Below are 24597 nucleotides of genomic sequence, written 5' to 3'. Positions count from 1 at the left end.
ATTTGTTCTTAACTGACTAACCTAGTTAAATAAAGGTAATAAAACTCTTCTTCAGTACTTTTCTCCAGACTAAAAGAAAACCTGGAGAATAACAGTGGAAAAGGAGATGAAGCGCTGTGGTCTGTGATGGAACACCATCTCCATAACGGCTGAAGATCGTCCGCAGTAGTTCTGTCTTGTGGAAGCTCCACATTGTACCTAATCCTGTTAGTTCCTAAGTAAGTACCTCTCCAGGATTCTCTCTCGCCTCAAGTTCCCACCTACAGTGTTGCGTGGCCATGCTTTATTCCGTTTCCCTTGTGGTCTCCAGGATAGAGCATGCCTATGCCCGGTGGGGATGGAGGGGCCTGGTGGTCTCCAGGATGCCTATGCCTGGTGGGGATGGAGGGGCTTTGTGGTCTCCAGGATAGAGCATGCCTATGCCCTGTGGGGATGGAGGGGCCTTGTGGGCTCCAGGATAGAGCATGCCTATGTACGGTGGGGATGGAGGGGCCTTGTGGGCTCCAGGATAGAGCATGCCTATGTACGGTGGGGATGGAGGGGCCTTGTGGGCTCCAGGATAGAGCATGCCTATGCCGGTGGGGATGGAGGGGCCTTGTGGGCTCCAGGATAGAGCATGCCTATGCCCGGTGGGGATGGAGGGGCCTTGTGGACTCCAGGATGCCTATGCCTGGTGGGGATGGAGGGGCCTTGTGGGCTCCAGGATAGAGCATGCCTATGCCCGGTGGGGATGGAGGGGCCTTGTGGACTCCAGGATGCCTATGCCTGGTGGGGATGGAGGGGCCTTGTGGACTCCAGGATGCCTATGCCTGGTGGGGATGGAGGGGCCTTGTGGACTCCAGGATGCCTATGCCTGGTGGGGATGGAGGGGCCTTGTGGACTCCAGGATGCCTATGCCCGGTGGGGATGGAGGGGCCTTGTGGACTCCAGGATGCCTATGCCTGGTGGGGATGGAGGGGCCTTGTGGACTCCAGGATGCCTATGCCTGGTGGGGATGGAGGGGCCTTGTGGACTCCAGGATGCCTATGCCTGGTGGGGATGGAGGGGCCTTGTGGACTCCAGGATGCCTATGCCTGGTGGGGATGGAGGGTGTAGACGATCCAACCCCATCTTCTCCTCAAGATCTCATCAGGAACCTGGCTGGTGAACTCTCTTAGGTTCATGTTGCTTCAGAAGTTTCAGGGTAAATCGCCAAAAGAAAACATAAATCAATAGGATGTCTAAAAATATGTTACTAGAACAAAAGGAAAGCCACTAATCATTAGACTCACTCTTCTATGAAGGTTAGTAACCTGCTCAGGCTGAAAGCCTATTACATTTCCCCTGAAGATAGAACTTGACTTGAGGGTAGTGGACAACTCACTGCTCAGGCTTGACATTACATTATTAGTTGAGGATGCCCATGGGATTTGGTGGACTGTCTGTTTCAAGACGTGTGTGGGTATCTGGGAGTGTGTGTGGGTATCTGGGAGTGTGTGTGGGTATCTGGGAGTGTGTGTGGTATCTGGGAGTGTGTGTGGGTATCTGGGAGTGTGTGGGGTATCTGGGAGTGTGTGTGAGTATCTGGGAGTGTGTGTGGGTATCTGGGAGTGTGTGTGAGTATCTGGGAGTGTGTGTGGGTATCTGGGAGTGTGTGTGGGTATCTGGGAGTGTGTGTGGGTATCTGGGAGTGTGTGTGAGTATCTGGGAGTGTGTGTGGGTATCTGGGAGTGTGTGTGGGTATCTGGGAGTGTGTGTGAGTGCGTATGTGGAAAGTGTGTGTCTGTAAATCTTTCAGGAGGTGAGTGTGTATGTCTTTGTGTCTATGGGGAAGTGTGTGTAATCTGTGTTCATTCCAGCTGAGTGTGGGAATGACAGAATTCCCAGTGAGGAAGATGGTTTGAGGAAACAGCCAGCCAGGGTCATTGTCTTGCGGCAGGGAAAAAGGTTGACAGGAACCACACATCCAGACCTTTTCCACGTCCCACAAGTCATGTACAGTATGGATGTGACCAGCCCATGACCTCTAAGAGAAATTAACTTAAAGTTCAAATGTGGGGATGATCAACTGATCCTAAACCTGTGGTTAAAGGATCACTTAAATCTATCAAGAGCCAGAAATGGATTAGCTGGTTAATCAGTAATTTCCTACTAAATAATCCTTGTAGATTTCTGGCGTTATCTGAGGAATGCTGGAATTAGACAAAATATTTAATTAGCCTACATTAATTAGCATACATTACTGAAGGACTTGCACAGTAAAATCTGCATGGGATGATTCCATTTAACTTGATGTTTGTGCTGCTACTTTAGTTTGGGGGTGGTATAGCGAGTGAGGGAGGGAGTGAGAGGAGGAGAGAGTAGTAAGGACATTTCAATAGATCACTGCAGCTACAGAGCTTGTTTTTAGATATGGGTCATTCCACAAAAACAGAGTGACATTGAGACTCAGATTCTTCACATTAAGATGTATGCCAAACAAACCCCAATGATTGCAAACTTAGACATTCAACTTACACTGAACATTTTACAAAAACACATTTAACAGTGCAAATGCAAAGTTTGGAAACAGAATGACAGTTTGTGCTGCTGGTTCAGTCATTCTGTTACCAACCAAATCATTGTTTTTTGTTTGTTATACATTTGTTTGTTATCCAGTCTCAACATCCCTGTATAACCGTGGAATTACCCATATGTGTATTAAGATAAATAAACTAAACTACAGATGTCCTTGTTCAAACGTAGTTGTTGCAGTGCTTGGGTCCACTAGATGGCTAGTGTTTTCTCAGTGTCAACGCGCTTGATCATGATCCCCAATGGAAATGTAAAACATTCCTGAAGTTCTGCAGTTAATTCTCACATCATGGAACTTTGATATGAAAACTCACTTGTCCTTTTTTCAATTGTGCTTGTTGCCACCACATCACACAAATGAGACAGTTTTGATCAAGCTGCTCTGTACAGTATGTAGCCGCAACATAGTCACACCAATCCAGCTCCCTCTTCAATTAGAAGAAAACACTGCTATTCGGCTCCGAGGACCAATCCTTCGTATGCACTTTATAGTAGCTACTATGTAAGGCTTCAGACCCCAGATGGCAACAGTCATATCAGGTAAACACCTCAATAACACATATCTTTGTTTGTACACACGGCCCAGAGCTCAGCTCCCGGGCCTCCAGGCAGGCACCCAGACATGTAAAACAGGTTGCTGGCTCACCTCCCCTTCCTCGCCTGGAGCCCCTAAGCCTGGCAGCTGGCCAGTGTACACTCTCACACGGCTCACGCTGCTACTATACTCTCACACAACTCACGCTGCTACTATACTCTCACAAGAGGCTTCAAGTTTCCCCTCACCATCCCTGGACTACAGAGATTTCTGAACACTGAAAGAGTATTGCCTAGAACCTACAGTACCCTGTATTTTATGTAATCTTAACCAGTTGACTTACAGGAGCAATTAGCGTTAAGTGCCTTGCTCATGGACACAGACCGATTTTTCACCTAGTCAGCTCTGGGATTCGAAACAGCGACCTTTCAGTTACTGGCCCAACACTTAACCGCTAGGCTACCTGCCCCCCGATATACTGGAACTATAATAAAGCTAGTAACTATAATAAAGCTAGTAACTAAATAATAATCAACTGGGCATTATTATACATGACCCTAAGCATGATAGGATGTTAATCGCTTAATTAACTCAGGAACCACACCTGTGTAGAAGCAACTTCCTTCAAAATACTTTGTACCCCTCATTTACTCAGGTGTAAAATAAAGGTACAAATAAATGCTCCTTCATGGATGCAAGAACATTGACAGGAACATCAGCACAGTAGAAGACTGAGATAATAGGTTTAAAAACAATAGAACAGACAGTTTAATATGTAATTCCATGCATTCTTTATTCCATTAAGCATTAAAACATCCACCGTGTTGCCTGAAAGCAACACAGCCAACATGAATGACAATCTGTAGCACGGCACATTTAAGGCTTTTTCTCTGTCAGTTTAACACTAAGAAACCTCTGTACCCAATAGTTTTTTTATGCATTATATTTGCATACTGTGACTCCAGTGTTAAACTCAAGTAGGCTAGAATAGCCCTTAAATCAATGTTTTATATTATGTATAGAGGATATATAGATACATTACATATGGTTCTGACAAACCAGCATTAGAGTGTAAATCTATCAACATTTACTGGAAAAGAACATTGTAAAAATGTCAGTATCAAAACAATAAATTGGACTAAAGCAGTTTTTCGTTCTTTAAAAAGACAAGCAGAAAAAACTAGATGTTAAGTTAAAGGGCTCGTTGTGTCAAAACATAGGCCCCTTAGTAAGTTATGACGAGAAAACACTAGAATCTTTTATTCATCACACGAAAACCCAACCACGACCGCAATACAGCCATCACCTCACAGCAATACACCGTCAGTCAAAACATTAATCACAAGTTGCTACGCACATATCCTTCACTTATACCTCCTCCTTCCAAAAGGACAGCACATATCCTTCACTTATACCTCCTCCTTCCAAAAGGACAGCACATATCCTTCACTTATACCTCCTCCTTCCAAAAGGACAGCACATATCCTTCACTTATACCTCCTCCTTCCAAAAGGACAGCACATATCCTTCACTTATACCTCCTCCTTCCAAAAGGACAGCACATATCCTTCACGTATACCTCCTCCTTCCAAAAGGACAGCACATATCCTTCACGTATACCTCCTCCTTCCAAAAGGACAGCACATATCCTTCACGTATACCTCCTCCTTCCAAAAGGACACTCCTTGGGCAGTGTAGTGTTTCCATGTTGATTATTTTTATTATTTTACAGCTGAGAACATTAGCAGAAGACTTCCAACCCAGTCATTCCTCTGGCTTCTTCTCTCTGCACTCAAATGTCCTTTATGAAAAGTTGTTTGCATGCAGTGTTTCTTCCAAAACGTAGTCTTGGTGACACTTGCAGAGTTCTTTGGAGTGAATCGAGATGGGGAGCAGGGAAGGGGTCTGTTGGGGGGAATGCTCCCTTTACCCCCAGACAAAATGGATACAGCCAGAATCTGCAAATGGTGGTGAGATGGCTCAAAAATCTCTCATCTACATGTGAAGACTCATTGAGATTGCATTAGGTGAAGTACCTTTTGACCAGTATTACCCCAAAACATCTTTTCACAGTGATTGAGAAGATTCCTCCAATCGAACCCATAGCAGCAGTCAGTCCCCCTGCAGACCATGAGACTCCCCAACTCAAGTCGACAGGAATGTTAGGGTGAAATGTCCACAGACTTAAGGCTTTATTTGAAGTGTTGAAATGAAAGGAACAGGTACATACTTCCAAACAGCAACCCAAAGCATTTACGTTAAACACAATCTGAATTCTGAACAGACAAACAAAATGGCTTCGCGGAAAACTTCTGAACAAAAACATCGACACTGGTGCTGAATCCCAAATCAACTCCTACGCCCAAGACATACCTCTAGATCTGAAATGAATGGATAGGTCTTAGCAATATGGTAAAAATCCCCCGAACAGCAAGGCAGAAAAACATGAATACTGCTTAAAATCGGCTCCTTTCAGATCTACACGGGTGTCTAGAGACAGTACTGGCTAGGGGCTGATCAGGTGTGTCTAGAGACAGTACTGGCTAGGAGCTGATCAGGTGTGTCTAGAGACAGTACTGGCTAGGAGCTGATCAGGTGTGTCTAGAGACAGTACTGGCTAGGAGCTGATCAGGTGTGTGTAGAGACAGTACTGGCTAGGGGCTGATCAGGTGTGTGTAGAGACAGTACTGGCTAGGAGCTGATCAGGTGTGTCTAGAGACAGTACTGGCTAGGGGCTGATCAGGTGTGTGTAGAGACAGTACTGGCTAGGGGCTGATCAGGTGTGTGTAGAGACAGTACTGGCTAGGAGCTGATCAGGTGTGTGTAGAGACAATACTGGCTAGGGGCTGATCAGGTGTGTGTAGAGACAGTACTGGCTAGGAGCTGATCAGGTGTGTGTAGAGACAGTACTGGCTAGGGGCTGATCAGGTGTGTGTAGAGACAGTACTGGCTAGGGGCTGATCAGGTGTGTGTAGAGACAGTACTGGCTAGGGGCTGATCAGGTGTGTGTAGAGACAGTACTGGCTAGGGGCTGATCAGGTGTGTGTAGAGACAGTACTGGCTAGGGGCTGATCAGGTGTGTGTAGAGATAGTACTGGCTAGGGGTTGATCAGGTGTGTGTAGAGACAGTACTGGCTAGGGGCTGATCAGGTGTGTGTAGAGACAGTACTGGCTAGGGGCTGATCAGGTGTGTGTAGAGACTGTACTGGCTAGGGGCTGATCAGGTGTGTGTAGAGACTGTACTGGCTAGGGGTTGATCAGGTGTGTGTAGAGACAGTACTGGCTAGGGGCTGATCAGGTGTGTGTAGAGACAGTACTGGCTAGGGGCTGATCAGGTGTGTGTAGAGACAGTACTGGCTAGGGGCTGATCAGGTGTGTGTAGAGACAGTACTGGCTAGGGGCTGATCAGGTGTGTGTAGAGACAGTACTGGCTAGGGGCTGATCAGGTGTGTGTAGAGAAAGTACTGGCTACTGGCTAGGGGCTGATCAGGTGTGTGTAGAGACAGTACTGGCTAGGGGCTGATCAGGTGTGTGTAGAGACAGTACTGGCTAGGGGCTGATCAGGTGTGTGTAGAGACAGTACTGGCTAGGGGCTGATCAGGTGTGTGACTCTGGCTAGGGGTGATCAGGTGTGTGTAGAGACTGTACTGGCTAGGGGTTGATCAGGTGTGTGTAGAGACAGTACTGGCTAGGGGCTGATCAGGTGTGTGTAGAGACAGTACTGGCTAGGGGCTGATCAGGTGTGTGTAGAGACAGTACTGGCTAGGGGCTGATCAGGTGTGTGTAGAGACAGTACTGGCTAGGGGCTGATCAGGTGTGTGTAGAGACAGTACTGGCTAGGGGCTGATCAGGTGTGTGTAGAGACAGTACTGGCTAGGGGCTGATCAGGTGTGTGTAGAGACAGTACTGGCTAGGGGCTGATCAGGTGTGTGTAGAGACAGTACTGGCTAGGGGTTGACCAGGTGTGTGTAGAGACAGTACTGGCTAGGGGCTGATCAGGTGTGTGTAGAGACAGTACTGGCTAGGGGCTGATCAGGTGTGTGTAGAGACAGTACTGGCTAGGGGCTGATCAGGTGTGTGTAGAGACAGTACTGGCTAGGGGCTGACCAGGTGTGTGTAGAGACAGTACTGGCTAGGGGCTGACCAGGTGTGTGTAGAGACAGTACTGGCTAGGGGCTGATCAGGTGTGTGTAGAGACAGTACTGGCTAGGGGCTGATCAGGTGTGTGTAGAGACAGTACTGGCTAGGGGTTGACCAGGTGTGTGTAGAGACAGAACTGGCTAGGGGCTGATTTGGTTCATTACAGTACATTGTAGGTATGTTTTTATTTGATACATGGTCAAGTGTCATCATTAGGGTCAGGTGGTGTCCCTCACTGGAAAACCCCAGTTGAGGAAAAACACCTGGCCCTACTTACCACATGACCTCCAGTTAACAAGAGCATTGTTACAGGAGGTGAGACACCCAGGGGTGAGCTGGGTAATGATGTTTTTCAACCACACGCATCTCTCACACGGTCACACACTGGCCTTGAAAACAAGATGGGAATGAGATTCTGTGTAGTGAAACATGGAATGTCAATAAGATAAGAACATACAGTATGATTACCTGAACATATCTGCACAATAAAAGTGCATTCGTTTCAATTCACCCTGAATGGAAAAAAAGACAAAACAATATTTAACAAACACAAACAAGCAAGAACATCAATCGTGTATCTGAGGTGCAAAACAGATTGTTCTTCATCAGGTAGAAAAGAATACAAAGTCAATCAATCATGAGCATAAAAGAGAGCGAAACAGATGAAATAGGGAGAACAAGATCGCAGAGGGAATTTATCACATCCCCACCGGCAGAGAGGGAGAGCAAGAAGGAGAATCAAATCGAGATCCAGATTGAAGAGCAAGTGCAAATACTGAGCGGGCCCTAGCTCTTTGGCAAAGAGACCTGGGACCTGTCCACATATGAGCGCCGGGATGCCTTGGCCTGGCTCAGCTCAGCCTGACCTGGTTAAGCCCTGGGGAAGCATCTCAACACTTCCTCCCCTCCTCTCCAACATCTGCACCGATAAACAATACAAACCAACATGGTGGATTTCAGGTATCAAATTTCCACCAATCCACTTCTCTCTGCACAGATCAAGGAAAGAAAAAGGAAGCCATTTTAGACTTGCTACGCAGCCCCCCTCTAGGTTTTAGTGGAGGAGGCCAAGGGAGATCAGGATGTGGGCAGCTCGATGGAGATGAACTGCTTGAGTCGCTCCAAGTACTGGGCGTAGAGCTCGATGTCGTTGTGCCCGGCGCCCTCCACCCACAGGGGCTCCACGGCACGCGGGCAGCGCTCGTACATTGCCAGGCCGTGCGAGAAGTCGATCACCTCATCCTCCGTGCCGTGGATCACCAGCACCGGCGACGCCACCTTGGACACCTTGTCGATGCTGGGGAGAGAGAAGGGGTTACAGTTTATCAATGCTTTAACAAAGCCAGAGCCCGCGCAGCAGAAAGACAGAAAAGGGAGAGAAAGGAGAGAAAGAGGAAGGGGAGAGAAATAGAGGAAAGTGAGAGAAATAGAGGAAAGTGAGAGAAATAGAGGAAAGTGAGAGAAATAGAGGAAAGTGAGAGAAATAGAGGAAAGGGAGTGAAAGGGAGTGAAATGGAGAGAAAGGGAGAGAAATAGAGAGAAAGAAAAGGGAGAGAAAGGGAGAGAAAGAAAAGGGAGAGAAAGAAAAGTGAGAGAAAGGGAGAGAAATAGAGGAAAGGGTGAGAAATAGAGGAAAGGGTGAGAAATAGAGGAAAGGGTGAGAAATAGAGGAAAGGAGAAAATAGGGAAAGAGAGAAATAGAGGAAAGAGAAAGAAATAGAGGAAAGGGAGAAATAGGGAGAGAAAAAGGGTAGAGGAAAGTGAGAAATAGAAAAGGGAGAGAGGGTGAGAAATAGAGGAAAGGGAGAGAGGGTGAGAGAAATAGAGGAAAGGGAGAGAAATAGAGGAAAGTGAGAGAAATAGAGAAAAATAGAGGAAAGTGAGAAAATAGAGGAAAGTGAAGAAATAGAGGAAAGGAGAGAAATGGAGAGAAAGGGAGAGAAATAGAGAGAAAGAAAAGAAAAAGGGAGAGAAATAGAAAAGGAGAGAAAGAAATGAAATAGGAGAGAAATAGAGGAAAGAGAAATAGAGGAAAGGGAGAGAAATAGAAAAGGGAGAGAAATAGAAAAGGAGAGAAATAGAAAAGGGAGAAAGAAATAGAGGAAAGGGTGAAAGGGGGAGAGAAAGAAATAGAAAAGGGAGAGAGGGTAGAGGAAAGGGTGAGAAATAGAGGAAAGGGTGAGAAAAATAGAGGAAAGGAAAGGGTGAGAAATAGAGGAAAGGGTGAGAAATAGAGGAAAGAGAGGGTGAGAAATAGAGGAAAGGGAGAGAGGGGGTGAGAAATAGAGGAAAGGGAAATAGAAAAGGAGAGAGAAATAGAGGAAAGGGAGAGAAATAGAGGAAAGGGTGAGAAATAGAGGAAAGGGAGAGAAATAGGGAGAGAAAGGGTGAGAAATAGAGGAAAGGGAGAGAAATAGGAAAGGAAGAAATAGGGTGAGAAATAGAGGAAGAGAAATAGAGGAAAGGGAGAGAAATAGAGGAAAGGGAGAGAAATAGAGGAAAGGGAGAGAAATAGAGGAAAGGGAGAGAAATAGAGGAAAGGAGAGAAAGAAATAGAGGAAAGAAAAGGGAGAGAAATAGAGGAAAGGGAGAAAATAGGTGAGAAATAGAGGAAAGGGTGAGAAATAGAGGAAAGGGTGAGAAATAGAGGGAAAGGGTGAGAAATGAGAAATAGAGGAAAGGGAGAAATAGAGGGAAAGAGAAAGAAATAGAGGAAAGGGAAATAGAGGGGGTGAGAAAAATGAGAAAGGGAGAGAAATAGAAAAGGGAGAGAAATAGAGGAAAGGGTGAGAAATAGAGGAAAGGGTGAGAAATAGAGGAAAGGGAGAGAAATAGAGGAAAGGGAGAGAAATAGAGGAAAGGGAGAGAAATAGAGGGGAAAGGGAGAGAAATAGGGGTGAGAAATAGAAAAATAGAGGAAAGGGAGAGAAAATAGGGAGAGGGGTGAGAAATAGAGGAAAGGGTGAGAAATAGAGGGTGAGAAAAAGGGAGAGAGGGAGAGAAATAGAGGAAAGGGAGAGAGGGAGAGAAATAGGGAAAGGGTGAGAAATAGAGGAAAGGGTGAGAAATAGAGGAAAGGGAGAGAGGGAGAGAAATAGAGGAAAGGGAGAGAAATAGAGAGAAAGGGAGAGAAATAGAAAAGGGAGAGAAAGGGAGGAAAGGGAGAGAGAAAAAGGGAGAGAGAAGAGAGAAAAGGGAGAGAAAGGGAGAGAAAGAGGAAAGGGAGAGTGGGGAAGACAAAAAGGGAGAAATAGAGGAAAGGGTGAGAAATAGAGGAAAGGGAGAGAAAATATAGAGAAAGGGAGAAGGGAGAGAAATAGAGGAAAGGGAGAGAAAAGGAGAAAGGGAGAGAAATAGAGGAAAGGGAGAGAAATAGAGGAAAGGGAGAGAAATAGAGGAAAGGGAGAGAAAATAGAGGAAAGGGAGAGAAATAGAGGAAAGGGTGAGAAATAGAGGAAAGGGTGAGAAATAGAGGAAAGGGTGAGAAATAGAGGAAAGGGTGAGAAATAGAGGAAAGGGAGAGAGGGAGAGAAATAGAGGAAAGGGAGAGAGGGGAGAGAAATAGAGGAAAGGGAGAGGGTGAGAAATAGAGGAAAGGGTGAGAAATAGAGGAAAGGCACATTAAGACAAATGGACCTCCTTGGGGGCATTAGTAGTGTATCCATCGGTCTTGTTTGTAGCAGTGCAGTAACAGCAGGGGTGGAGAGACCGACTCCACACAGCACGCTGCCAAACCATTAACTACACATCATACAGAGGGGGTGTGCGCACCTTATGTGCACTACATATGATATATATACATATGATATATATAGAGATATACAATGTCAAATTGATCAGAAATACAGTGTAGACAAAGCACTTTCTTCTGAAACTCGTCAGTCTATTTGTGTTCTGAGAAATGAAGGCTATTCCATGCAAGAAACTTCCAAGAAACTGAACATCTCGTACAACGCTGTGTACTACCCCCTTCACGAAACAGTGCAAATTGGCCCAAACCAGAATAGAAAGAGGAGTAGGAGGCCCAGGTGCACAACTGAGCAAGAGGACAAGTACATTAGTGTGTAGTTTGAGAAAGAGATGCCTCAAGTCCTCAACTGGCAGCTTCATTAAATAGTACCTGCAAAACAAAGAAAAAGCCAAAACTCTGTCCAGTGTTTGTTTGCCCATCTTAATCTTTTCTTTGTATTGGCCAGTCTGAGATATGGCTTTTTCTTTGCAACTCTGACTAGAAGGGCAGCATCCCAGAGTTGTTTCTTCAACGTTGACTTTGAGACTGGTGTTTGCGGGTACTATTTATTGAAGCTGCCAGTGAATCACACTTCACCATCTGGCAGTCTGATGGACAAATCCGGGTTTGCGCAAACTGTAATGTTTGGTGGAGGATAAATATTGGTCTAGGGCTGTTTTTCATGGTTCGGGCTAGGCCCCTTAGTTCCAGTGCCGGAAATCTTAACACTACAGCATACAATGACATTCTAGAAGATTCTGTGCTTACAGCTTTGTGGCAAAAGTTTGGGAAGGCCCTTTCCTGTTTCAGCATGACTGCGAGCCAGACCTAATCGCCCAACATCAGCGCCTGACCTCACTAATGCTCGTGTCTGAATGGCAGCATGTCCCTGCAGCAATGTTCCAATATCTAGTGAACAGCCTTCCTAGAAGAGTGGTGTTAGAGCAGAAAAGGGAGACAAACTCCATATTAATACCCATGATTTTAGAATGAGATGTTTGACAAGCAGCTGTCCACATACTTTTTGGTATTAATGTATGCATGTACACGCACACACACAAAATGAGGTTGGAATGATAGCAACATTGCGGACAATGCTCTTTTAGTGTAAGAGCTGGAGTTCTGACCTGACTGGTGACATCACCAGGCGGTGAATTTGTTTAAATACCAATAGGAGACTTCCAAACCTCTTTCCCCAATTACAGGTACTTTTCCACTCCCTTAAACACACTGACTGTGCTAGCAGAATTCTTCCTTCAGAAATTGTAGCTTTAAAGCAAGGTCCTCACATTCCAGGTGGAATAAGACTATAATCTCAAAGGGTTCAGAGACTAAACGACAAAAGCACACTCACAGTCATGCATATATTGGCATTTACCTGTCCCTTTAAGGGGGTAGAGGACCTAAACCATGCCAGGATACTGCAGCCCACACCATACAGTGGCTTGTGAACGTTTTCACCCCCTTTTGGCATTTTTCCTATCTTGTTGCTTTACAACCAGGAATTAAAATAGATTTTCAGGAGTTTGTATCATTTGATTTACACAACATGCCTACCATTTTGAAGATGCTAAATATTTTATATTGTGAAACAAGAAATAAGCGTGCATACCTATTCACCACTCCAAAGTCAATACTTTATAGAGCCACCTTGTGCAGTAATTACAGCTGCAAGACTTTTGGGGTATGTCTCTATTAGCTTGGTACATCTAGCCACTGGGATTTTCGCTCATTTTTCAAGGAAAAACTGCTCCAGCTCCTTCAAGTTGGATGGGTTCCGCAATCTTTAAGTCATATCACAGATTCTCAATTGGATTGAGGTCTGGGCTTTGACTAGGCCTTTCCAAAACATTTAAATGCTTCCATTTAAACCACTCGAGTGTTGCTTTAGTAGTATGCTTAGGGTAATTGTCCTGCTGGAAGGTGAACCTCTGTCCCAGTCTCAAATCTCTGGAAGACAAATGGGTTTCCTTCAAGGATTTCCCTGTATTTAGTGCCATCCATCATTCCTTCAATTCTGACCAATTTCCCAGCCCCTCATCCCCACAGCATGATGCTGCCAGCACCATGCTTCACTGTGGGGATGGTATTCTCGGGGTGAGGAGAGGTGTTGGGTTTGCGTCAGACATAGCTTTTTCCTTGATGGCCAAAAAGCTCAATTTTAGTCTCATCTGACCAGAGTGCCGCCTTCCATATGTTTGGGGAGTCTCCCACACGCCTTTTGGCGAACACCAAAAGTGTTTGCTTATTTTTTTCTGGCCACTCTTCCGTAAAGTCCAGCTCTGTGGAGTATACGGCTTAAAGTGGTCCTATGGACAAATACTCCAGTCTCTGCTGTGGAGCTTTGCAGCTCCTTCAGGGTTATCTTTGGTCTCTCTGTTGCCTCTCTGATTAATGCCCTCCTTGCCTGGTCTGTGAGTTTGTTGTGGCAGGTTTGTTGTGGTGCCATATTATTTCCATTTTTTAATAATGGATTTAATGGTGCTTCGTGGGATGTTCAAAGTTTCTGATATTTTTTTATAACCTAACCCTGAACTTTGTCCCTGACCTGTTTGGAGAGCTCCTTGGTCTTCATGGTGCCACTTGCTTGGTGGTGCCCATTGCTTAGTGGTGTTGCAGACTCAGGGGCCTTTCAGAACAGGTGTGTATATACATATATATATACACACACTGAGATCATGTGACACTTAAAGTCCACCTGTGTGCAATTTCTCTGAAGCCAGGGGGCTTCAGAGAAAAGGAGGTGAATACATATGCACGCACCACTTTTCTAGTTATCATTTTTTTGAAACATCCTATTTTTTCATTTCACTACACCGATTTGGATGATTTTGTGTAGGTCCATTACGTGAAATCCAAATATAAATCAATTTCAATTAGTGTAGAAAAAGCCCATAGAGTTGGTGGAAGAATCTTTTAATTCAAGGCCACTTGCTCACCTGGACCAGGAGTGCTTTAATTAGGTCAGGTGGAAATATCCCACAGATCTCAACTCCATAAAAGGAGGAAATCGCCATCGCCCATCTTGCTGCTTTCTCTTCCTTAACTCAGACTAATCCGACTCTGTTACCTTTCATCTGAACTATCTGTTGCGATCAGGAGAGTGGGCCATCAGTTATTGTTTATAGTTATTAACGCGGAGTGCGGCTTGGAGCGCATGCTTCAAACCTATTGTGTAATGTGAATGGTCAATGATCACGGCCCTACGGATCATCACAGGCCAATTATGCCATCGATATATGCTTAATATGTAATGAAGTTACATGTACACATGAAGACACTTGGAAGGGTGTTATATTAAACGTCATTGTTTGCTGAACTGATCGATTCTGATATCAAACTAATGGGGATTATAGATTGAATAACCGATCACTCTTTGTATTCTTCTAATGATTATGATAAATAGATACGAGCATAAATGACTCAAGGATGATTCCCATTGACTTCTTAATGAACTGGATTGTTGAATTCCCTAATTATGTTAATAATGAATGATTGTTATGACTTGATCTTTGCGATTATGAGTTTGATTGGATACATGTTATTCTGTTTCCTTTGTGATGCAGCACAGACTACTCAGTAAATATTCCTGCCTCAGTCTCATCCATTCCTCTGTCACCTGATCACCTGTTCACCTTCACTGTCAGTCATCCTACTTGTCCAGCTACCCACACAGATTCCACAAAGCTTTCATACAGGTTGCTATGCTTTTGCAAGGCACTAACAGAGGGGATGAGAGGTCCTAAACCATGCCAGGATAATGCACTGCACACCATAACAGAGACCCTATAAGGGGATGATGAGAAGTCTTAAACCATGCCAGGATAATGCACTGCACATCATAACAGAGACCCTATAAGGGGATGAGAGGTCCTAAACCATGCCAGGATAATGCACTCCACACCATCCCTATAAGGGGATGAGAAACCATGCCAGGATATACACCATAACAGACCCTATAAGGGGATGAGAGGTCCTAAACCATGCCAGGATAATGCACTGCACACCATAACAGAGACCCTATAAGGGGATGAGAGGTCCTAAACCATGCCAGGATAATGCACTGCACATCATAACAGAGACCCTATAAGGGGATGAGAGGTCCTAAACCATGCCAGGATAATGCACTGCACACCATAACAGAGACCCTATAAGGGGATGATGAGAGGTCCTAAACGATGCCAGGATAATGCACTGCACATCATAACAGAGACCCTATAAGGGGATGAGAGGTCCTAAACCATGCCAGGATAATGCACTCCACACCATAACAGACCCTATAAGGGGATGAGAGGTCCTAAACCATGCCAGGATAATGCACTCCACACCATAACAGACCCTATAAGGGGATGAGAGGTCCTAAACCATGCCAGGATAATGCACTGCACACCATAACAGACCCTATACGGGGATGATGAGAGGTCCTAAACGATGCCAGGATAATGCACTGCACACCATAACAGAGACCCTATAAGGGGATGAGAGGTCCTAAACGATGCCAGGATAATGCACTGCACACCATAACAGATCCTATAAGGGGATGATGAGAGGTCCTAAACGATGCCAGGATAATGCACTGCACACCATAACAGACCCTATAAGGGGATGATGAGAGGTCCTAAACGATGCCAGGATAATGCACTGCACACCATAACAGATCCTATAAGGGGATGATGAGAGGTCCTAAACGATGCCAGGATAATGCACTGCACACCATAACAGAGAACCCTCATTTACTCAAGTGTTTCCATTATTTTGGCAGTTACCTGTAGGCCTCTATAGCAGTCCTCTACAGCAGTACCAGCTTAGGAGAGCCACTTGCAGACCCCCCCCCCCCCCTATTAGGATTATTAGGATAATAATAATTAGGATTTCTCATCCTAATAGCTTGTTCTCCATCTGATAACCAAGACTTATTTTCTAGTTTTCCGACCCTTTACAATAAAGCAGCACAGGAAGTAGCTGCTTATGGAATATGACTAGGGGACATAATACCAACCCTATGGATAATACAGGCATCTGATAGAGGCCAGCCAGAGACCGAGACCTGGGAGCCCTATTTCTCACTAGGTCTGTGAGCCCAGCCACCAACCTTTCATAGCTAGCTAGCATGGCAAGTTACTACCTACCTACGTACTTACCGCTGCACCTTAACATTCCCTCAGCACCCTGCAGGAGAGAGATAACACTACCTACCCAGAATCCAAATCAGGGCTTGGATGTATATCAACTGTCATTCAGTCAAAGACAACAGGCCAGGAAAGCTAACACATCCAACATCCCATCCCTCTGTCCCTGGACTCCATCTACTTCCGCCGACCCACTATCTCACCATCTCACCCCATAATAACCCACCTTGGGAAGGCGTCGAAGCAGTAAGTCTTGCGCGTGTCAGGGAAGGCCACTCGCAGGCCGGACATAAGAGGTGAGTGCAGGATGACGGCGGCACACTCGTAGCGCGCTGCCAGATCCACCGTGGGTACCGTGCCGATGCTCTGACCATACAGGATGATGTTCTCTGGGGTCACTCCATACCTGGATAGGAAGGAGGTTAGGACACAGAGAGAGAGAGAGAGAAGATGGGGGGATAGACAGACCGATAGTAGTGGACAAGGAGATGGAAGTGGGTGGAAAAAAAGGACAGAAACAAAATAAGGTTAATAGATCAGACCCAGACTACCACAGTCGTCATCCTTCTAGGAGATATCTGACCCAGACTACCACAGTCGTCATCCTCCTAGGAGATATCTGACCCAGACTACCACCGTCATCATCCTCCTAGGAGATATCTGACCCATTTTACCACCGTCGTCATCCTCCTAGGAGATATCTGACCCAGACAACCACAGTCGTCATCCTTCTAGGAGATATCTGACCCAGACAACCACCGTCGTCATCCTCCTAGGAGATATCTGACCCAGACTACCACCGTCGTCATCCTCCTAGGAGACATCTGACCCAGACTACCACCGTCGTCATCCTCCTAGGAGATATCTGACCCATTTTACCACCGTCGTCATCCTCCTCGGAGATATCTGACCCAGACTACATCACTGCACAACAAGGAGACGATACCTCCTCCTATCTAACATCACTGCACAACAAGGAGACGATACCTCCTCCTATCTAACATCACTGCACAACAAGGAGACGATACCTCCTCCTATCTAACATCACTGCACAACAAGGAGACGATACCTCCTCCTATCTAACATCACTGCACAACAAGGAGACGATACCTCCTCCTATCTAACATCACTGCACAACAAGGAGACGATACCTCCTCCTATCTAACATCACTGCACAACAAGGAGACGATACCTCCTCCTATCTAACATCACTGCACAACAAGGAGACGATACCTCCTCCTATCTAACATCACTGCACAACAAGGAGACGATACCTCCTCCTATCTAACATCACTGTACAACAAGGAGACAACAAGGATACCTCCTCCTATCTAACATCACTGTACAACAAGGAGACAACAAGGATACCTCCTCCTATCTAACATCACTGCACAACAAGGAGACGATACCTCCTCCTATCTAACATCACTGCACAACAAGGAGACAACAAGGATACCTCCTCCCATCTAACATCACTGCACAACAAGGAGACGATACCTCCTCCTATCTAACATCACTGTACAACAAGAAGACGATACCTCCTATCTAACATCACTGCACAACAAGGAGACGATACCTCCTCCTATCTAACATCACTGCACAACAAGGAGACGATACCTCCTCCTATCTAACATCACTGTACAACAAGGAGACAACAAGGATACCTCCTCCTATCTAACATCACTGTACAACAAGGAGACAACAAGGATACCTCCTCCTATCTAACATCACTGCACAACAAGGAGACGATACCTCCTCCTATCTAACATCACTGCACAACAAGGAGACAACAAGGATACCTCCTCCTATCTAACATCACTGCACAACAAGGAGACGATACCTCCTCCTATCTAACATCACTGTACAACAAGGAGACGATACCTCCTATCTAACATCACTGCACAACAAGGAGACGATACCTCCTCCTATCTAACATCACTGCACAACAAGGAGACGATACCTCCTCCTATCTAACATCACTGCACAACAAGGAGACGATACCTCCTCCTATCTAACATCACTGCACAACAAGGAGACGATACCTCCTCCTATCTAACATCACTGCACAACAAGGAGACGATACCTCCTCCTATCTAACATCACTGCACAACAAGGAGACGATACCTCCTCCTATCTAACATCACTGCACAACAAGGAGACGATACCTCCTCCTACCTAACATCACGGCACAACAAGGAGACGATACCTCCTCCTACCTAACATCACGGCACAACAAGGAGACGATACCTCCTCCTATCTAACATCACTGCACAACAAGGAGACGATACCTCCTCCTACCTAACATCACGGCACAACAAGGAGACGATACCTCCTCCTATCTAACATCACTGCACAACAAGGAGACGATACCTCCTCACTAACATCACTGTACAAGAAGCAGACAATATATCCTATCTAACTCAACATGACATCACGTTACAACAACACACCATAACAGAAAGTTTACAATGTAATACGTAAACAATGCAATATAATAATACATGCCATTTAGCAGAGGCTTTTAGCCCGATGCGACTTAGTCATGCTGGCATACATTTTATGGATGGATGGTCTCAGGAATTGAACCCACTATCTTGCAGTAACAAGCACCAGGCTCTGCCAATTGAGCTACAGAGGATGTCATGAATAAGCTTCTAGAGACTAATTCTTATTTACCAAACACTGATATACTTGACCCTTATCAAATCCGACTGACATTAAACATCTACTCTTATCAGCACATCAGTTAGAGTTGAGATGAGTTTACACAGTGAAAGGAGAGCTGTGTAGTTAAATTCAGACTTGTGTACAGAGCTATACTTATATATACACTGTATGTAGCTAAGCTACGTTGCTATATAGCTTAGTCTCTAGGCTCATAGTGGGAGGCAGCAGGCCGAATAGGGGAGGATCATTTGTCACTTTAAAGCCTGGCTGCCATTGCTGCGGCCGGGGCAGCTGTCTGCCTGGCACACTGACACACACACACTTCAGGCATCAGTTCTGCCCTATAAAAACTCAAGCTAGAGCATTGAGATAAAAATAAGGGATGGATGGGTGGAGGACAGAGGTAGCGAGAGGACAGCCCTACATTTCATTCTCCCACTCCTCCTCCTCCACTCTTGGCAGGCTTTCCCATGGCGAGAGCAAACCTCAGGGAACCCGATCTTCGGGGCGCTGTGTATCAGGAATGCGGTGAAGTCTGCCGACAAAATGGAAACGCATTTGATACGTGACCTAAAGGCTGGGCCTCACAAAGGTTTCGAAAGGCTAGTCCCCTTTGATGGCGAAAGTTGCCGAGGAGACAAAACAGCTGCGAACCCCGTGTGTGTGTGTGTGTGTGTGTGTGTGTGTGTGTGTGTGTGTGTGTGTGTGTGTGTGTGTGTGTGTGTGTGTGTGTGTGTGTGTGTGTGTGTGTGTGTGTGTGTGTGTGTGTGTGTGTGTGTGTGTGTGTGTGTGTGTGTGTGTGTGTGTGTGTGTACAAAGGCAGGCAAGGCAGAGAGGAAGGGAGTGCTGTACATCGTGTTCCCTGAGACTGCCCTCAACGTCACGTTCTGCTTTGTTGGGCCTTTTAGAATGAACTCTGAGAACTCCAAGAAAGTGTGGAATGCATGAGGGTGAATCAAAGGCTTACACAACTCACCACAAGCTAAAATGTAACACGCCGTACAGTTAGGCATGGCTAAATATGTGGAAGGTGAGCAGGGGCATGTAAATTTACCCATGAAATTACACTGTAGACTTAGGCCCAGCTAAGGAGGCAGAGGGTTGAAGGAGGTGTGCGATTGGGTGTGTTTGTGTTTGAGGGTGTGTGCCAGGGTTTCCGTTAGCCAGTAAATGCTGGCTTTTGGACTAACAAAATTAATGAAAAGCCGATAAAGTCAGCCAAAATGTTGCCTGCCCAATGCCTAATGCTTTTTATTAATTGATAGAAATGCCAGTCGACGTGCTCCAACTTAAAAGGCAAATAAACTGCATGGGTTAATGAATCCTCAGGCTGCTGGGAAATTCATGTGTGTTTCTATTTTCACTCACGCAAAAGATGTGAGGTTCCCATAAGGGACCAGCTAAGTACACCCAGACTGAGCAACATTTGCCCAGATCAGAGGTTGACCGATTAATCGGAATGGACGATTATTGAGGGACGATTTCAAGTTTTCATAACAATCGGAAATCTGGATTTCTGGACACTTTTTTTACACCTTTATTTAATCTTTATTTTACAAGGCAAGTCAGTTAAGAACACATTCTTATTTTCAATGACGGCCTAGGAACGGTGGGTTAACTGCCTCGTTCAGGGGCAGAACGACAAATTTTCACCTTGTCAGCCCGCGGGATCCAATCTTGCAACCCTACAGTTAACTAGTCCAATGCTGTAACCACCTGCCTCTCGTTGCACTCCACGAGGAGACTGCCTATTACGCGAACGCAGTAAGCCAAGGTATGTTGCTAGCTAGCATTAAACGTATCTTATAAAAAACTATCAATCATAATCACTAGTTAACTACACATGGTTGATGATATTACTAGATATTATCTAGCGTGTCCTGCATTGCATATAATCTGACTGAGCGGTGGTAGGCAGCGGCAGGCTCGTAAGCATTCATTCAAACAGCACTTTCGTGCGTTTTGCCAGCAGCTCTTTGTTGTGCGCCAAGCATTGCATTGTTTATGACTTCAAGCCTATCAACTCCCGATAAGAGGCTGGTGTAACCGAAGTGAAGTGGCTAGCTAGTTAGCGGGGTGCACGATAATAGCGTTTCAAACGTCACTTGCTCTGACACTTGGAGTGGTTGTTCGCATGGGTAACGCTGCTTCGAGGGTGGCTGTTGTCGTTGTGTTCCTGGTTCGAGCCCAGGGAGGAGCGAGGAGAGGGACAGAAGCTATACTGTTACACTGGCAATACTAAAGTGCCTATAAGAACATCCAATAGTCAAAGGTATATGAAATACAAATGGTATAGAGGGAAATAGTCCTATAATTCCTCTAATAACGACAACCTAAAACTTCTTACCTGGGAATATTGAAGACTCGTGTTAAAAGTAACCACCAGCTTTCATGTTTCTTCTCCAACACTTTGTTTTTGCATTATTTAAACCAAATTGAACATGTATCATTTATTTGATGCTAAATTGATTTTATTGATGTATTATATGAAGTTAAAATAAGTATTAATTCAGTATTGTTGTAATTGTCATTATAACAAATAAAAAAGTAATTAATTTGTTTTTTTTTAAAGTAAAAGGCAGATTAATCGGTATCAGGTTTTTTGGTCCTCCAATAATCGGCATCGGCGTTGAAAAATCATAATCGGTCGACCTCTAGCCCAGATTCTGTTGATTATGCCCGTTTCACTGAGCCCGAGTGGGGATTCTTTCTCCAAAACAGAGTAAAGATGGCTTCCAGATCGCTCCTTCTCGAAGACACAGTAGCGAGGCCGATGGCTTCCAGATCGCTCCTTCTCAAAGACACAGTAACGAGGCCGATGGCTTCCAAATCGCTCCTTCTCGAAGACACAGTAGCGAGGCCGATGGCTTCAGATCGCTCCTTCTCAAAGACACAGTAACGAGGCCGATGGCTTCCAGATCGCTCCTTCTCGAAGACACAGTAACGAGGCAGATGGCTTCCAGATCGCTCCTTCTCGAAGACACAGTAACGAGGCCGATGGCTTCCAGATCGCTCCTTCTCGAAGACACAGTAACGAGGCCGATGGCTTCCAGATCGCTCCTTCTCGAAGACACAGTAACGAGGCTGATGGCTTCCAGATCGCTCCTTCTCGAAGACACAGTAACGAGGCTGATGCACATTAAGCTGCTCCAAGGAGTTGGACAGTTTGGACTTCCAACAGCAGCGGCTCACTTTGAGCAGGAAAAAGTCCGCTACAAATGCAAGTAAATTAGAGGCAAATTGTGTTATTCAGGCCTGGTCCCAGCAGTTCTGATGCTGCCCTAGACCAGACCAACATTTGCCGGCCGTGTCATGTATAGTATAAAGATTTAGAATGGATTGATATAGTAGTCATGTGGATCATGTGGAATTGGTGCATTTCAGATGAGCTTATTCAGTAGCACTTGGAAACTAAACATCGTTGCCATCTATTCACGTCGGATAATTCCAATGTTGCAATCACTAGGCAGCCAACTGCCTACAGTAGGAAACTGAGCCGGTATCAATAAGATACCTATATTACAGGACACGAGTCACGGCCCCACAATAGTTCAAATTACCATGTGTGTGTATATGAGAGAGGCAGCCAGAGAGAGCAAGAAGGTGAGTGAGGAAAATAGTGTAACCAAGAAATAAACACAGAAACAGAGGAGTGAGTGAACAACATGCTCCTCGCTTTTCAGCCGGTCAGCCAAGAGAGCTTTAATAACAAGATCCCGAGCCAAATCTAACGGTTCCATCCAGGAGGAACAGCTGATGGTTTTGGCCTTAGAGGCAAGCTGCAGTAGCTACAAAAATGTGACTTATAAATTAATAATATGGACCCACTGATTCTTAAAGAATATAATGTAGAAACTGTCCTACCCAATCAGAACCCAAAATAAGCTTTACTCCAATGTTTGTAAACAAAGTAAATGTAAAAACAAAAAAACTGTATAACCTTAAAACATGGTTAAAACTATTATTTTAATATCATGGATGGTCAGTCCTTGCATCCATAGTGCCGTCTATGAATTTGAGTGTGGTTCCATTTCCCTCAGCTTTTTAGCAAACGCTTTGTTATCGTTTCAACTGCTGATTGACGCTTTAAGTTTGATGCAGGCATTTACTAACCAGGGATGTTAAAAGGATGAGAAGTCCACTTCCCTTTTAATTTCCCCTGCTAAGGCATCACAGGCTGGACATCTTTGTTTGCAGACACAGCTGTTATTGTAGTCCCAAAGGCTCAATTCTCCCAGTTCTGGAGAAAGCAACAAGGTGTACAGGATTTTAGTTCCAGCCCAGTATTAACATACCATATCAGACGCCATTCTAACACCAATGTAGTGAATATTCAAGCCTAGTTGAATGAGGTATATTAGAACCGGGTTAGAAGAAAATAAAAAATGCCTGGAAACAAACCATGTGGGTCTCCAACATGAGGAATAACGACCCCTGACCTGAGTAAAGGTCAGGCATTGAGATAAACAGGTCAAAAAGTCACTGAGACACCAAGTTGTGATTTCAGATGTGGAATTTAAAAAGACATCCACTGCCAAAGTATCACTGGAAAAAGGGCTGTTCGCTCGAGAGAGAAAAATAGACAGGAAATGGAATTGCGTTTAAACTGGACAAAAACAAGAACATTCGCTTATTCCAAGCTAATCAGGGAATTGATCATAACCCACCGCTTGGAGAAGCAGTGACATGTGGAGTGAGGGAAAATAAAGTGTTCAGTGAAAACACTTGTCCAAACACCAGAGGCACTGAATGGAAGGAAAGCTACAGAGAGAGAACTACTAGAGAGGAAGAGAGATATTCAAAAGAGTAGTCAAGCCCAGTGCAGATAGCATGTTTCCATAAACAAATATCCATTGGTGAGATTCAATGGAAAAATGGGGCTAGAACCAACAGGGCAACCTTGACATCCAGGCCAGCACCGAATTGACCTCAAGAAAGTCCACTACATAACAAACCAACAAACTGTAGCCCCAATATATAGGCTAGGTCTGCATTCCCCCGTACAAGTCATACTTTTTACCATAAATGGTGAGAGAGAAAGAGTTAGGCTGAGAGAGAGCAGAGCAAGAATGAAAGCAGTTGTCCTGGGAAACCTTGTCAAGTCAATAAATTGCAAAGTGCTCGCTCAAAAAGTCCTTACACTTGTGGGCTGCTGAATCCTTATAACAGTAGACTAATCATCATAGCATGCCAAATACACAGACTTCAAATCAACCTTAACCTTGAAGTCAAAAAGCCAGCACCGAGTTGAACTCGAGCATTCACTTGAACCAGAAGAAGAGTGAGTTAACAGGTAGCAGAAATAATGAAAGCAAGCCCTAAGTGCCTTGGACATGAACTAAAAGAGTGTTTTGTGTCGCGAGAGAAGGGTGTTCACGAGATAAAGCGCCTTACATACAGTAGTCTTAGTTTTGCGAAACGGCTCATGGGAGCCAAAACAAACATTTCCAGATGTTTTCAGGCAGAAACTTGACCCTCCGGTTGCCAGTCTTTACAGTTTACCCTGAAAACCCCAGCTCTGAGGTGAATTAAATCCTCAGACTGGACTTGAAACATCACAAAACCAAACTTGTTGTGCAAATACGACTGCAAATACCAGCTCACCCGTACTAGTGAATTTCTATGGTGTTTTCTATCACAATACATCATATGTTTAATTGGAAGAATCGTTTGTTAGAAGAAGTTGGAGTTGAGCACTTTTGTTTGAAGAGAGGATCTTATTGGTTGTTATTCAGAGCATCCTGCCTAAGAATTTAGCAAATTCCAGGCGTGCATCTCAAGTAGTTTCCTCCCGTTTTCTCATCTCCTTGCCTTCATTTGTACTCATGCGAATTCCAAGTAGA

The 24597-nt window shown here is 45.0% G+C and overlaps 1 long non-coding RNA gene and 1 pseudogene across 2 annotated transcripts; both read right to left on the bottom strand.

Annotated features, from left to right (window-relative positions):
- Positions 1 to 3862: 3862 nt before the first annotated feature.
- Positions 3863 to 5952, bottom strand: LOC124021617. Of its 2 annotated transcripts, none has more exons than XR_006836259.1 (2): positions 4750 to 5952; positions 3863 to 4708 (listed from the first exon to the last, which is right to left on the bottom strand). It is a non-coding gene; the product is annotated as an uncharacterized LOC124021617 (long non-coding RNA). The 2 variants fall into 2 exon arrangements; XR_006836260.1 differs by having other exon boundaries at positions 3863 to 4667.
- Positions 5953 to 8242: 2290 nt separating this feature from the next.
- Positions 8243 to 24597, bottom strand: part of LOC124021618 — a 29155-nt pseudogene continuing 12800 nt past the window's right edge.

Source organism: Oncorhynchus gorbuscha, unplaced genomic scaffold, assembly GCF_021184085.1.
Source record: "Oncorhynchus gorbuscha isolate QuinsamMale2020 ecotype Even-year unplaced genomic scaffold, OgorEven_v1.0 Un_scaffold_1144, whole genome shotgun sequence".
NCBI lineage: Eukaryota > Metazoa > Chordata > Actinopteri > Salmoniformes > Salmonidae > Oncorhynchus > Oncorhynchus gorbuscha.
Note: the sequence above shows the minus strand (reverse complement) of the source record. Positions and strands in the feature narration are given on the sequence as shown.